Source organism: Danio rerio, chromosome 10 (genome assembly GCF_049306965.1).
Source record: "Danio rerio strain Tuebingen ecotype United States chromosome 10, GRCz12tu, whole genome shotgun sequence".
Lineage (NCBI taxonomy): Eukaryota > Metazoa > Chordata > Actinopteri > Cypriniformes > Danionidae > Danio > Danio rerio.
In genome coordinates this window covers 26,207,325-26,221,712 of record NC_133185.1, presented here as the reverse complement: position 1 = coordinate 26,221,712, position 14,388 = coordinate 26,207,325, and the positions used below count along the sequence as shown (strand labels likewise).

Sequence of the window (14,388 nt, the reverse complement as noted above, 5' to 3'; positions counted from 1 at the left end):
GCATTTAAAACTTGCAGTTTCTCCTTTATCGCTCAATGATTTATTATACATCCCCTAAAACTCAGTTTCTCATCAGATCTTCTGAACAATCAAATGCAATCTGAAGTGTCCCACCCCCACACATGATGCTTTTGCTGCAGCTGAAATTTGTAACCAAGTGTTCGCCTAAAAAAAAAAAAAATAGACAATAGACAAATAGTGTTGATCTGTCTAGCAAACTATAGCTGTTTCCATCCAAATATATGAGTTAAACGTGTGTACAAAACTGTAATTTTTTAATAAAGCATTTGCAAATAAAGCACTCTTTCCATCCAATAGGTCAAAAAGAACAAAATGTTCTGTGAAAATTGGATTAGCTATTTGAATAAATGCTTTTTAATATTTTTTCCACTTTTTTTGATTGCCTTGGAGGCTTAAACTGATTTTTTGCTGTTTATTCTGATGAACCAACACAATATTTAGGCTTTTTGAGCACTTTTTCTTTGATTTTAAACAAAAATGTCACTTTCTAAAAACTGTCACCAATAATCAAAATCAAAAAAATGGAATTTACTGCAATAGGAGAAGCAACTGTTGGCCTTTTATATAATAAATTACATTTAGAGGTGTGAGAGCAAATAATAGCAAACGAGTTTGATAATGGGTGTTTTTTCTTTCTCAGTTGTAAAAAAAAACTTGGACATCTTGGCATTTCCAGCATTATCAAAATGTGCGCAAAAATAGGTGGATGAAAACCTGAGTTGGGTGTAACATTCCACAGTAACGCGTTACTGTATTCTAATGATATTTTTAGGAACACAGTAATGTGTTCAAATACAATACAAATTTTTGATTACAGTTACTATAAAGTCAATGTAATTGTGTTACTTTACAACTATAAAATGCTTCTTTTAAATGACGTTTTCTGCTGCAACATCAATTTATAAGCATGTGCTTTTAAATTGCTGGAGAAGATGAGCTGAAATAGCTGCTAAAGAGAGTGCTTGCTTCTTCAAGTGGAAATACAGACATTACTTTGATTTCATTGAGCGTAAAAACAAAAAATGTTGCTGTGAAATTCAGTCTATGTCCAGTCTCTAAAGAACTTTTGACTGCTTTTAACTCAACAAGCAACTTGTTCAAGCACTTGAACTAAAAGCATTCTGTGACAATACTTGTCAACAAGGATGACACCGACACCCAAAAAACACAGCGGCACAGAGATTTTTGTACAGGATTGGGAGTGAAGGTATCTTGTAAATGTAAATATTAGAAGCGCATATTGTGTGTGCTTGCATTTCCCAGGTGCACCCAATTGAAAACTGTGAATCACGTGACAAGAACGGATCAATCAGCTTCATACTTTGGAATGTACACATTCTGGTAGACTAATTACCTCAGATAAACACAGAACACCCAAACACCGCAGTGCCTTTTCATACTACGGATCTCAGTGTTTACAGGTATCAATTTTTTTCCTTTGTGTTATAAAAACAAACAGGTTGTGTATATTGTAACAAATGAATGATTAGAGAATTTTAGCAAACTATTTAAGTCTTTTGAATATGTTAAGCTGCTGTGATCAACCCATTGTAATGTTTTTCAGTGAATATTAATTTACTGAAAAAGCTGCAGTTTATTTAATATTTTTATTTACATGTTTTAAAAATAACTTCAAAGTAAATAGTAGTCTGATTTCTTTTTACATGAAGTAATTAGTAATGTGATCAGATTACAATTTTCCAGCAGTAATCAGTCATTTATCACCTATTTTTTTAAAAGTAACTTACCCAACTTGTGATATAAACAAAACACTTATAGTTTATTTATTTATTTAAAAATCTATGAGTTACTCAGCATGTCCCGCCCTTCTTGTTTCAATTGAAATTACATCATACATCAAACTAAGCTGCGCATTGCAAGTCACTTAAAGGTAACTTTAATGACTTTCGTTTTGGGTTGAAATGATACCAGATGAATTGGCACAAATGCTCATGTTAAAGATACATTCCAGATCGTACAGTGCATAGCAACACCTCATTTTGCAGACCAGATGGATGGCCATCCAGACAGAGTGACAATGTTCACCTCTTGCTTTCCCAATATGTATTTAAGCTGTCGTTGTATACAGTAGCATTTGGACATTTCAGCTGCAATTTTAAACGTCTAAATTTCAAGTCAGGTTTCTTTTGTGTAACAGCTGGCATCAAGGTGGTTTTATTTTTAGGATGCAAGTCAGATCCCTTTAATTTCATGGATGAAGTGGCTCGCTTGAAGTGCTTCTTTCCTTTTAAAGTGAATGCCACTTGATTTGATATTTTTCTTATTTAATGAAAATGTTGTTGAGTGTTCGGATGCGTTTTGGTGCTGTGTTCATTTCATAGCCGAACTCCCTGACAGTTTTAAATATGACTCTTCAATGTCAGAGTCTTTTATAAGAAGTCTTAATGCTGTTGTTTTGGATGAAAGTAAAATGCATCTCCCTTTTTTCCCCTAGGCTAACTAAAATAAGCACACATGATTCTCCAAAAGACATTTCACCAGTCTATCGATGTAGCACAGTCAAATCAGCTTGTTGTAATTTAATCAGCTTGAAACGGTTTGGTGTTATACCAAATTCTGACCCCATACCATTTAAATGTTGCAGTAGAAATCAAGACCGATCAAACCAGGCAGCTTTTGTCCACTCGTCTGTTGTTCAGTTAGTGAGTCCATGTGAATCAAATGCTCAGATTGCTGTTATCTGAAAGGAGTTTATTCTATTTTTGGTCACACTTTACAATAAGGTTCATTAGTTAATGTTAATTAATGCATTTACTAAGATGAACAAACAATAAACAATACATTTACTACTGTATTTGTTCATGTTAGTTAATGTTAGTTAATGAAAATACGGTAGTTCATTGTTAGTTCATGTTAACTCATGGTGCATTAACTAATGTTAACAAGCATCGACTTGAATGTTAATAATGCATTAGTAAATGTTCAATTATGATTAATAAATGCTGTACAAGTGTTGTTCATGATTAGTTTATGTTCGTAAATGCATTAACTAATGAACCTTATTGTAAAGTGTTACCCTATTTTTTTCTTTTGATGCCGGAGCTACTCTGCTTCAAGGTTTGAATGTTAAACAGATTTCAGTTGAAGGCGCTAAAGCAGTCTAGTCGTTCTTCTCTGACCTATGACATCAACAAATCCCTACTGCCCACAAAAATGCGTCTCTCTTGACTTTCTCTTTTTCAGACTCTTCCACAAAACTTGACTGTGTTTGAATTCTGAAGCAGATTCTGAAATACTCTTGCCATCCTACTAAGTTGCTAAAGGTTGGTTGTACTTCTACACTGTTTCTGGTCTTGTTTTTGTTTGTCTATTTATTATTTATTTATTGCACTAACCCAGGATATACAAACTGATTCTGACTTCCCATTCCCACATATTTACTGCATTGTACATTACTTGGTTGTCTGTGAATCTATACTGCTTCTTGCCACTTCTTTTTCCTAAAGGATTATTCATTGATTGTTTTTTGGCTCAGTCCCTTATTTATATGGGGTCGTCAGAGCGATTATTTCGCCAACTATTCCAGTATATGTTTTTTCCAGCATATGTTTATTTCATATATGTTTTAGCATCGAATGCCCTTCCAGTCGCATTCCAGTACTGGGAAACAGAAAAAAAAAGGATTAGCTAACCTAAAATATGACATTCTATTATTAATTACCAATGCAATATCATCACAATTCATAGCTTTTTGAATTATGGCTAATTAATATTAATTTGTCCAGTCTTATTTGTTTATTTTAGTACTATTTGCTTTTCCCCCAATGAGGGGTAGGTTTACAGTTGGGCATTGGGGGCACACCTACTTTAAAAAATGCACATTTTCATACACATAGTTTAGAACTTCTTCAAATTAGGCACTTTTCTGGCAGTAAATAAAATAGTACATATATATATATATATATATATATATATATATATATATATATATATATATATATATATATATATATATATATATATATATATATATAAATACAATACTGTTCACATATACATCATACCAAACCAAAATCTGAAGCTTATTTAACAAAAATATTTATGATAACGGTCCAAAAACTAGTACAGTCAAATTTATATGCTATAGAAAAATATTAAATACAAATAATAAAAATATACAATAAAATAAAAAAAATATTTTAAATTTTGTAGGTAAATGCTGCTGAAATATTTTGCAATATTTTGCTTGAATTTAATTGTATTATCTTTTAATTTCTAAATATGTTTGGCGACTAAAATATTATTTTAATAAATATATCTTTAATAAATCTGTTTTGTTTAAATGCACCAAAATGCATTGCCTATATTTATAAAAAATATTCATTTTCAATATGGGGTGTACTCAAGTATGCAGAGCACTGTATCTTCTCTCCCTTATCAAGTCTGGGTGTGCATATACAGTTACCAGTGCAAAATGCAAGTGTCATAAATGCATATTTTGCTGTAATGCTGAAGAAATTGGCGAACAAACTTCTTTCACAGTCAAAGTCACAAATTATTTGATAAAATATCTTAATTTGTGTTCCAAAGACAAACGATGGTCTCAGAGGGGGGTTGGAATGACATGAGGGTGATAAATTAATAACATAATTTACATTTTTGGGTGAACTAACCCTTTAATGTTTGTTTTTCCCACTTCACTGCTTTTGGTCTGTTTTCTTTTTTCTTTTCTCGATATTTTCTGTTCTTGATGTCCTGACTCTCCTTATATGAACCTGAATGTATGACAAAGTTTCAGAATGTGCAGCAGAGCTCATTTATTTTAAAGATTACTATCAAATCAAGTACTAAAACTATGTGCTTCCCATATAGATTGGTAATTTTAATAATGCACACAAAACACATTTAATTAACTACGACAATTCAAATACTGCAAGCAGAGTTGGATGTAACATGTTCCACACTAACGCATTACTCTAATTACATTTTTGAGAAACACATTAATGTAACGAATTACATTTTGAATTTGTGTAATTTGATTACATTTAAAGTCAATGTAATTGCGTTGCTCACCTTACAAATATAGTTGTTGGAAGAAAAAAATGCTTCTTTTAAATAACGTTTTCTGCTGCAACGTCAGTTAATAAGCATGTGCTTTGAATTGATGGAGAACCCGGGCTGAAATAGTTGCTGTCGAAAGTGGCTGCTTCTTCAAGTGGAAATACTGACATTACTTTGATTTCATTAAACGTAAAAGCAAAAATATTGCTTTGAAATTCAGTCTATGTCCAGTCTCTAAAGGACTTTCAACTGCCTTTAATTCAACCAGCAACTTGTTCAGCACTAAAACAGAAAGCATTCTATGACAATACTTGTCACCAAGGAGGACACCGGTGCCCAAAAACACAGCGCCCTAACTTAGCCTAAACAGGCTAAATTAAATTTTTGCACAGGATCATGAGTGAAGGTACCTTCTGAAAGTAAAGAGAAGTGTAGCTGCTTATGGGGTCATTATAATGATTATGGGACCATTGTAATGTTTTTCCGTGAATAGTAATTTACTGAAAGAACTGCAGTTTACTGTCATAATTTTTTAAGGGTTTATTTTATTTGTTTTTAAAGTAACTTGCAAAGTAAAGTAATTTCCCAGCAAGCAAAAGTCATGTGACTCAAATCTGGCCCACTCCAGAAACTTACATCTGGCCCACATACTGTATGGAATCTTGGCACTTGGGCGCTCCGCACCTGTTTGCCAGATCTGGGCCACTTAAGCCACAGAAATACCACATATCAGCCAGAATTTAACCAAATGAACCAGAACAAGACCCTATTCTGGGCCACAGTTTGCTTTTATTCTGGCCCAAATCCGGCCCACACCAGACACACATCCAGACCACATACTGAATGGAATGATGGCTCTAGGGTGGTCTGCTCCTGGTTGCCAGATCTGGGCCACAAATTAGCTTACTACCCGTATTTGCCATGTCAAAGAGCTATGCTTTGACTGCTATAATTATAAAATGATCTCTGTACTTTATCTTTACCAAAAGTGACCTATTATATGTTTTAGGATAACAGTACCATACTTGCCACATCTTACCTCAGCTGTTTTGAGCTCCCACCATCTTTAGCCAGAGACACTCTCCCATATTTGCCATATCTCATCTGGGCTACTATAGGCTTACAACCACATTAGCCAGTGCTTACTGTGCCAAATATTTGCCAAATGTGGTCCACATATGTTTTAAGATAATTGTGCCACATTTGCTATATTTTCTCTGGGCCGTTTTAGGCTAACAGCCACATTAGCCAGAGCTTACTGTGCTAAATATTCGCCAAAAGTGGTCAACACATGTTTTAAGATAATTGGGCCTCATTTGTCATATCTTCTCCAGGCCACTTTAGTCTTAAATCCACATTAGACAGGGTTTACTGTGCTGAATACTTGCCAAAAGTGGTCCACATATGTTTTAAGATAATTAGACCACAAATTTTTGCCAACTGTGGCCCACATTTGTCATAGGTCATTTGGGGCAAATTTACCATTTTCCACATGGGCCACATTAGGCTCACATTCAGATTACATTTTGCCATAAGTGACAAATCCTTGCCTTAAATGGCCCATATATGAATTAAATCATCTTTGGCTCCCCTTTGCCATTATACAGGTGGGCCACTAAAAGCTCACATTCATTTTGTCTGGGCCGAAGGAAGATCACCAGTGCCGCATAACTGCCTAATGTGCTTCACATTCGTATTCTATCTGGGTAGTAATCTGATTACTTTTTACATAATTAGTAATGTATTCAGATTACAATTTTCCAGTAGTAATGCGTCATTTGTAATCTATTACTTTTATTAAAGTAACTTACCCAACACTCACTGCAAGCCACCAAGCACCTGAAAAAAACACTCTAAATACGAGAAGAGGCTATTCTACGACAAAAGCCTTTTCTTTGTGAAGTTGGGACACTGCGGGCATCACGACCTCTTTCTATCCGTAATGTCCCTGTCCCACTGAAGCTCCTGTCACACCTGTGATTAGATGACTCACGCCGCAGCCTGACGCTGTGATTGCCTGCATAATACAAATAATGTCCCAATAAAAGTCTGTTTTCCCTCTTTTGGTCTTGCCCAGAATCCCTGGTAATCTATCCATATCTGGCCTGAATAAATAAGCATGTAAATGTATTGTTTATCCGAGCTCAAAAGACAACAGAGAGAGCCCGACGCCTTCTTCACCTGCTCAGATTCTCCCTTCCAGCAGTATCCAGTGCCAAATTGTGTGCTGAAATATCATAAAAACAAAGCTAAACTGCTCCCGCAAACCTCTCCTATGAGCGGCTAACAAACAGTAGCCACAGAAAACAGGGTCATAGGTCTGCGCTATTCAAATATTGAAGCCCATGGTATTTTATTCATGTGTGTGTGTGTGTGTGTGTTTTTGGACAGGACTGTTTAAATAGTCCCGTACTGCACAAGTTTGAAAATATGGTTTCATAATGGCTGCAGGCAGCAGGGAAAAGTCTGTTGCTTGCTAACATGAGCCTGATTGTGCCGATGCCAGCTTTGAGAAACAGAGACTTGAGAGAGAGAGAGAAAAAGACACATTGTGTGAAAAATTCTTGAGGAACAGCATTTTGGATCTCGGGGGACTTGAGAAGATTTTGGCAGAAAAGCAGAGGGCGAGTTGCAGGGATGAGGGTAAATATCATTAATAATTGTGGACTGTGGGTATGAACGCAGAAACTGAAGTAGACCATATTTTTTTGTCATGTAATATTAAATAGGTTTGTTTTTGGAGTTGGAAGTAGCCTAAAACCACTACGTCTAGTGATTCATTTCAGAGATTGCAGCTCAAGGAAGTGATTTGCAATAGTGCTGTTCACAGGAAGCTTCTTTATTTAATCTGGCAAGCGTTGTGTTTGAATGTAGTTTAAATGGACAGTTTTAGAAAATATGCTCAAGTGCTTTTATGCTGCGGCCTTGGGGTTTGTGTTTCTAAAATGTTTTGGGTTAAAAGTTACAGGTTTAAGGAGATAGTTCAGCAAAATTAAACATATTTTCATTGGTAATTCAAGACATTTAAAATATAGGTTAATTTTTCTAGTCAGTAGGTCATTAGAGAATGTTTTTAGCTGAAACTGCTATTTGGTGATTCATAAAATGCAAGTGAAAATTTTAATGGAATGGATTTTTCTTTTTTGAAAAATTAAAAACATACAGCCAAAACAAAGTGTGACTCCAGAGGATATACCGAGGGCTTATGTCTAGAAACTGCATATTATTTATCATTACATTTTTATGCATTTCAAGCCAACAGATGATAAAACATTCTGCTTATTATAAGAACACTGTAGAGTTATGTCTTATGGCACTTTAAATACTCATCATATACAGTTGAAGTCAGAATTATTAGCCCCCCTTTGAATTTTGTTTTCTTTTTTTGAAATATTTCCCAAATGATGTTTAACAGAGCAAGAAAATTTTACAGTATGTCTGATAATATTCCTTCTTCCAGAAAAGTCTTATTGGTTTTATATTCACCTTATTCTCCGCGGACGAGCGGGTGCAGCCATTTGAATCTTTTTAGCACAAGACTTCCGGTGTCATTCCCTTCCATTCATTTTTAGACATTAAAAACTGCTCGTTTCGCTGTTTGATGTTGCAAACTGATATTTCCCTGTTATATTATTCTGCTTGGTGTGTATACTCATGCAAACATTTTTTTGTAGAGCAAGTAGTTTGACCGTTTTTTTGCCGTTTATTATTCCTAGTCATTTCTCCCATAGGTGACTGAAACGGAAGTTCTAAGACAATCGCGAAAACAGGCGCACTTCCGCATTTTAGAAAAAGGTCAATAGGCTGGAATAAAAGCAGTTTTAAATTTTTTAAAAACTATTTTAAAGTTGAAATTATTAGCCCATTTAAGATATATGGACACAACAAACCGTCATTATACAATAACCTGCCTAATTACCCTTACCTGCCTAGTTAACCTAATAATCTAGTTAGATGTCTTGATACCTTTAAATGTCACTTTAAGCTGTATAGAAGTGTCTTGAAAAATATCTAGTAAAATATTATGTACAATCATCATGGAATTACAGAAATTGGGGAAAAAATAAATAGGGGGGCTAATAATTCAGGGGAGCTAAAAATTCTGACTTCAACTGTATGTTTCAGTTGGCTGTTTGTGTTTGTTGTGTGTGGACTCAACCATGCTCAATGAATTAGAACATTAAACAAATTAGAAAAACGTTAAACACAGAACATAATTTCACTTATTAATTTTTCTTGGGCTTAGTCCCTTTATTCATCAGGGGTCGCCACAGTGGAGGCTCTTCCAGCTGCATCCCAGTACTGGGAAAAGAACACAATTTACCATTACTAAATAATTTACTATTAAGCGATAGATTAGAAATTAAATTTCACAAATACTGAACTTAAAAAAAGGACTGTACACTGTAAGTGAATTGGGTAAACGAAATAGACCATATAGTATGAGTGTGTACGTGAATGTGAGAGTGTATGGGTGTTTTCTAGTACTGGGTTGCAACTGGAAGGGCATCAACTGCGTAAAACATATGCTCGAATAGTTGGCGGTTAATTCCACTGTGGCGACACCTTATGAATAAGGGACTAAGCCGAAGGAAAATGAATGGATGAATAAATATTACTTTTATACAACATTTCAGTAAACAAGAATAGAATATTCAGTTATATTTTAGACATTTTTTGCTTAGTTTTGGCATTGGAATTATTGCATAAAGGCACAGCAGAATGGTTGTTCATCTGTGATAAATCAACACTGAATAAATCATGCTTTTTGAACATATCGAGTAAACCAATACCTCAGTGAACCACTCATATAGAGAGTTGTTTACTTGATTTCATTAATGATCATTTATAATGAATCAGATATACAAAAAGACTTACTGATTAGTAGACATTTACCATGTTATATTTGTTTGTTAGTTTAGTTAGTTACTTTGTTTAGATTAATTAATTAATTTATTCATTTTCTTTTGGCTTAGTCCCTTTATTAATCAGGGGTTACCACAGCTGAATGAACAGCCAGACCAGCCCTCTAGCACTGTCCTTCTTGTTCTTTTTAACCCACCCTTCCTCCCTCTATTTCCTCGCTTCCTATTCACATTCCTATAACCTTCTCTTCACTCCTAGCTTGAATTGGGGGGTCCAATCCCTCTACCAAAATATTACAGAGACACCACTTTAAGTCTCTGGGTATCATCGTAGGACACTCGATCAACCTACCTATCTGTTCACTGTTTATTCTCTTATTTCCCTTCCCCTTTATCCAATTGTTTTCTTACCATCCCCTTCATCCCTACAATGAAGTCTCGCTTAAAGTGTGGCGTGGTCCATGAAGGTGAAGTGGATGAAGATGTGCAAACTGGTAAATGAGCAACTGCTTACTTAATAGTACACTAAGATGTTTTTTTTTTTTTAACGCATGACACTCTTTAGCATCTTCACATGAAAGTATGGGTACACTCATTTGAAGAGTTAAAAGCATTCACCTGTCTTCATGTGGAAATAATAAAAAAAAAAATTCAGCTCTGACATACCTGTGATTGGACTCAGATAGTGCTTTAGTGCGAACAAGACAGTCTCCGTCTGCTGTCTCTCCGCCAGACGTCCTGCAGAGCCACACGTCTCATCGAGTGCCTAATCATACAAGCGCAACACAAGAGTGTGACAGTCATCCACATCTAACACTAATAATCCTGCATGACGGTGTCAAATACAATCTGAAGTCAAATAATCAGCTCTAAATAATTATCTGCTGTTTGTGAATTATTCTCAACAAGTTACCTTGAATCTCTCTTTTTCTAATAATGTCATAACATTAATTAGAGAATCTGGGATGCGGGTTATTAAACCGGTTGTTCTTTTTTTCAGTCATTATGAGTAAGGTTCTTGCTCATCCAGATGACTCCAGGTGAATGTTGATTGGATCTCTGGGGCTTTCAGACCAGCTGCCTGAGCTTAACGCTGAGACTGTGGGCAAATTAGATGGTAGAGCTAAAAGTAATGAAAAAATTGTGTGTGTGCATTCACATAATGAATCATATGCTAGTGTACATAGTCAAATGATTCATATACTAGAGTATATATTCACATAATGGTTCATATGCTTGTGTATATAGTCACATGATTCATATAATAACTAGAGTATATACTCACATACTGGTTCATATGCTTGTATATATAGTCACATGATTCATATACTAGAGTATATATTCACATAATGGTTCATATGCTTGAGTATATAGTCACATGATTCATACACTAGAGCAGTGGTTCTCAAACTTTTTTCACCATTACCACCCCAGAAAAAAATAGTCTCTCCAAGTATCTCCATAATGACTGGTATTGAAATACATGGTAGGCCTAAATAAGCGGCTACAGCTCTGCAGAGTTCACAAACGCGGCAGAAAAAAAATCCTATTATTGCAAAAATGTATTAATGTCAGCCACTTTAAACAATATCACACTTACAGGTACAAAATAAAGATAAATAAAACATCAACATTTAAATTAAAATGTGATTTTAAAAGTTAATTAAAAATGGCACTGTTTTTATAATGTTAAAAGAAAACTGATGTACTTAAATGTAAAGTATTATCATGAATAATAATACTGGTCAGCCCAGGTGGGCCCCACACAAGCCATCCCAGGCGGGCCATCCCAGGTGGTCCCAATGCGGGCCAGCTCACGCAGGCCATCCCAGGTGGGCCCCAAGTGTGCAAGCCCATGTTGGCCCCACTCGGGCCAGCCCATGTGGGCCCCAAGCGGGCCATTCCATGCGGGCCCCACGATGGCCAGCCCATGCGGGCCCCACTCGGGCCAGCTCATGCGGGCCCAACACAGGCCAGCCCATGCGGGCCTCATGCGTGCAAGCCCAGGTGGGCCCCTCACGGGCCAGCCAATGTGGGCCCCACGCGGGCCATCCCATGTGGGCCCCATGCGATGTTTACTGGGGCACGTGCCATGAATTTACCAAGATTGGACAGCCCATACTGGACCCACCTGGGTTGGCTAATGTGGAACCCACCTGGGAAGGCCCATGTGGGACCGATCTGGGATGGCCCGCATGGGACCCACCTGGGCTGGCTCTTTATTCTGTTGTGCTCTGATCTCAGTGTAAGTCAGCTACTTTAAAGGAGTGGTCCACAATGTAATTTTAAGGCTTGGTTGTGTTTATAAGATGCAAAGCAATGTGTGCTCATGTTTCACTTAAAGAAAATCGCGTAATTTTTTCATTGATCTCATTTTGATTATATACAGCTACTCAGCTAACATGAAAACGACTGTCATATTTCCTAGTTCCTCTGAAAGGCCCGCCCTTAAGTGACACTGATTGGTCATAGTCATAATGTGCTGCCATTCGCCGATCGGCTCCACGTCACGCCTGTAAAAGCACGCGCTTTTCGGCTGTGTAAACATGCAGTCAACCTCCTGCCTGCTCTAAAATAAAATCTGACAAGTGTCTGTAACGTGTGAAAATGGGGTGCGACTCCTTTAAGAGTTTGCCATTGTGTGTGCGGTGTGAATGTTTGTCTGCCTCTATGTGTGTGTGAATGTGTGAACTTTCCGTAACTAGCGCATGTGCACGGGACTTTCTTTTTCTTTGATGCTTGGATTAAGTTATTTTCTGTAATATTTTGTGACAGAAGACAGGTGTAAGTAATATGAATCATCCACATATCTTTTGTGACTTCGTTATCTGAGATGTGAAACACATGGAAAAGCTGCCTGAAGACGATCAGTGCAGTCCTGTGCGCACACACATAAGAAACACGAACGTGCTGGTGGAGTGTGTGTGTGTTTACAGCAGTTTGGCTGATAAATATGAATTTGTAGCGCAATCATTTACCCGCAAAGCAGCATTTCCTATTGTATAAATCGTTGCTACAGCATATCGTTAACGCCAGACACTACATGTCACGATCAATTTTAACTAAAAAAAACAATTACTGGTTGTAGATCACAGCTTCTGCTGAGGAGATTTTAGCCAAATCCAGCACTGAACTGGAAGAGATTATGGAGCTGTTTTGTCACATGATTCAAATGCTGGTGTATATAGTCACATAATGATTCAAATACTGGTGTGTATAGTCACAAAGTTTCATATGCATATTCTCATGTATATATTTATAATAATTCATATTTATATGCTTGTGTACAGTCACACAATGATTCAAGGGGTGGGGTATATAGTCACATGATTAATTTGCAACACTGGAGTATATAGTCACAGAATGAATCATGTGCCTGGTATACACAGTTACATAATGATTAATTTGCATAAGCTGGAGAACAAAGTCAAATAGAGATTTTTCACAACATTATAAACCTATTTATTTTTAATTAGTTTATTATGTCCCTGGCTGAATAAACCCATTCATGTCTTTATTTGCTTTTTATTTGTATTTATTTATTTTAATATCACACTAACCCCAAGGTTTAAAATGGCACTGTTATCATTCATCTGATGAAAAGACCTTCAATTCTTCCACCATTATCTAAGCAAAAACACCTCTGTCAGGATAAACAATGAATATGTGAGCAAGCAGACGTTGCGTATTTTCACGATAAACACCTGAGGCCTGTCTCTTTAGTTCCTGCACTCGGCTGTCATCTCAATTTCGTCTTGCTGCCTTCCTCTCCATTGAGTTTGACCTCACTTCAAGAGCTTTCAATGGCAGTGTGTGTGAGCTAAAGACTCCCAGCGCATGTGTCGTCTGGAAACTGAACAGAAGAGAATGAACGCAGGAATTCAGAGCACAAACTGACCTCCCAATTATCTGGCCTGGCTTTCTTAAGCTCTTACAATGAGCTCCACCGCCGGAGATTTGTGTATTCGCCCTAATGAGGCGGAGGGAGACAAAAGCAGCTCTCCTGGGAATTATGCAGTCCTTCTATATTTTAGGCAAATGACTCAGGTAATTACAGAGCTTGGGGGAATATCCATCGTCATTAAGCATGAATGAGTAGAATCAGGCCACTGCTGGTAATGTATACAACTGTATACAATGTGTGTTTATCTTGTTTATCTTACAAATAAATAAATAAATAAATATATATATATATATATATATATATATATATATATATATATATATATATATATATATATATATATATATATATATATATATATATATATATATATATATAACCCCTGGTGCAGAAGAAGCGCGTTCTGTAGTATTTTTTCCTGGTGAAACGAGTGCTTACAGGATCGGGAAATCCCACATTCAGAGAATCCAGCAAACTTAGTTCTGATCACAGCCTTAGGAGAAATGTTTCCTAACTACACAACGCTGGCTGAAGGGGCGCTGGTAATACCGGTCTTTGGTCACGAGAAGTTGATTT

General features: G+C 36.3%; 2 long non-coding RNA genes across 4 annotated transcripts in view; both read left to right on the top strand.

Annotated features, from left to right (window-relative positions):
- The window catches only part of LOC141376355 (uncharacterized), a 974,232-nt gene that overhangs the window by 695,308 nt on the left and 264,536 nt on the right, over window positions 1–14,388 (top strand). The window lies entirely within an intron of this gene.
- Window positions 1–14,388, top strand: part of LOC141376358 (uncharacterized) — a 63,350-nt gene that overhangs the window by 23,046 nt on the left and 25,916 nt on the right. The window contains exon 2 of the long non-coding RNA XR_012386296.1: window positions 3,226–3,305. This is a non-coding gene — a long non-coding RNA (uncharacterized lncRNA). The remainder of the gene's footprint in view (window positions 1–3,225; window positions 3,306–14,388) is intronic.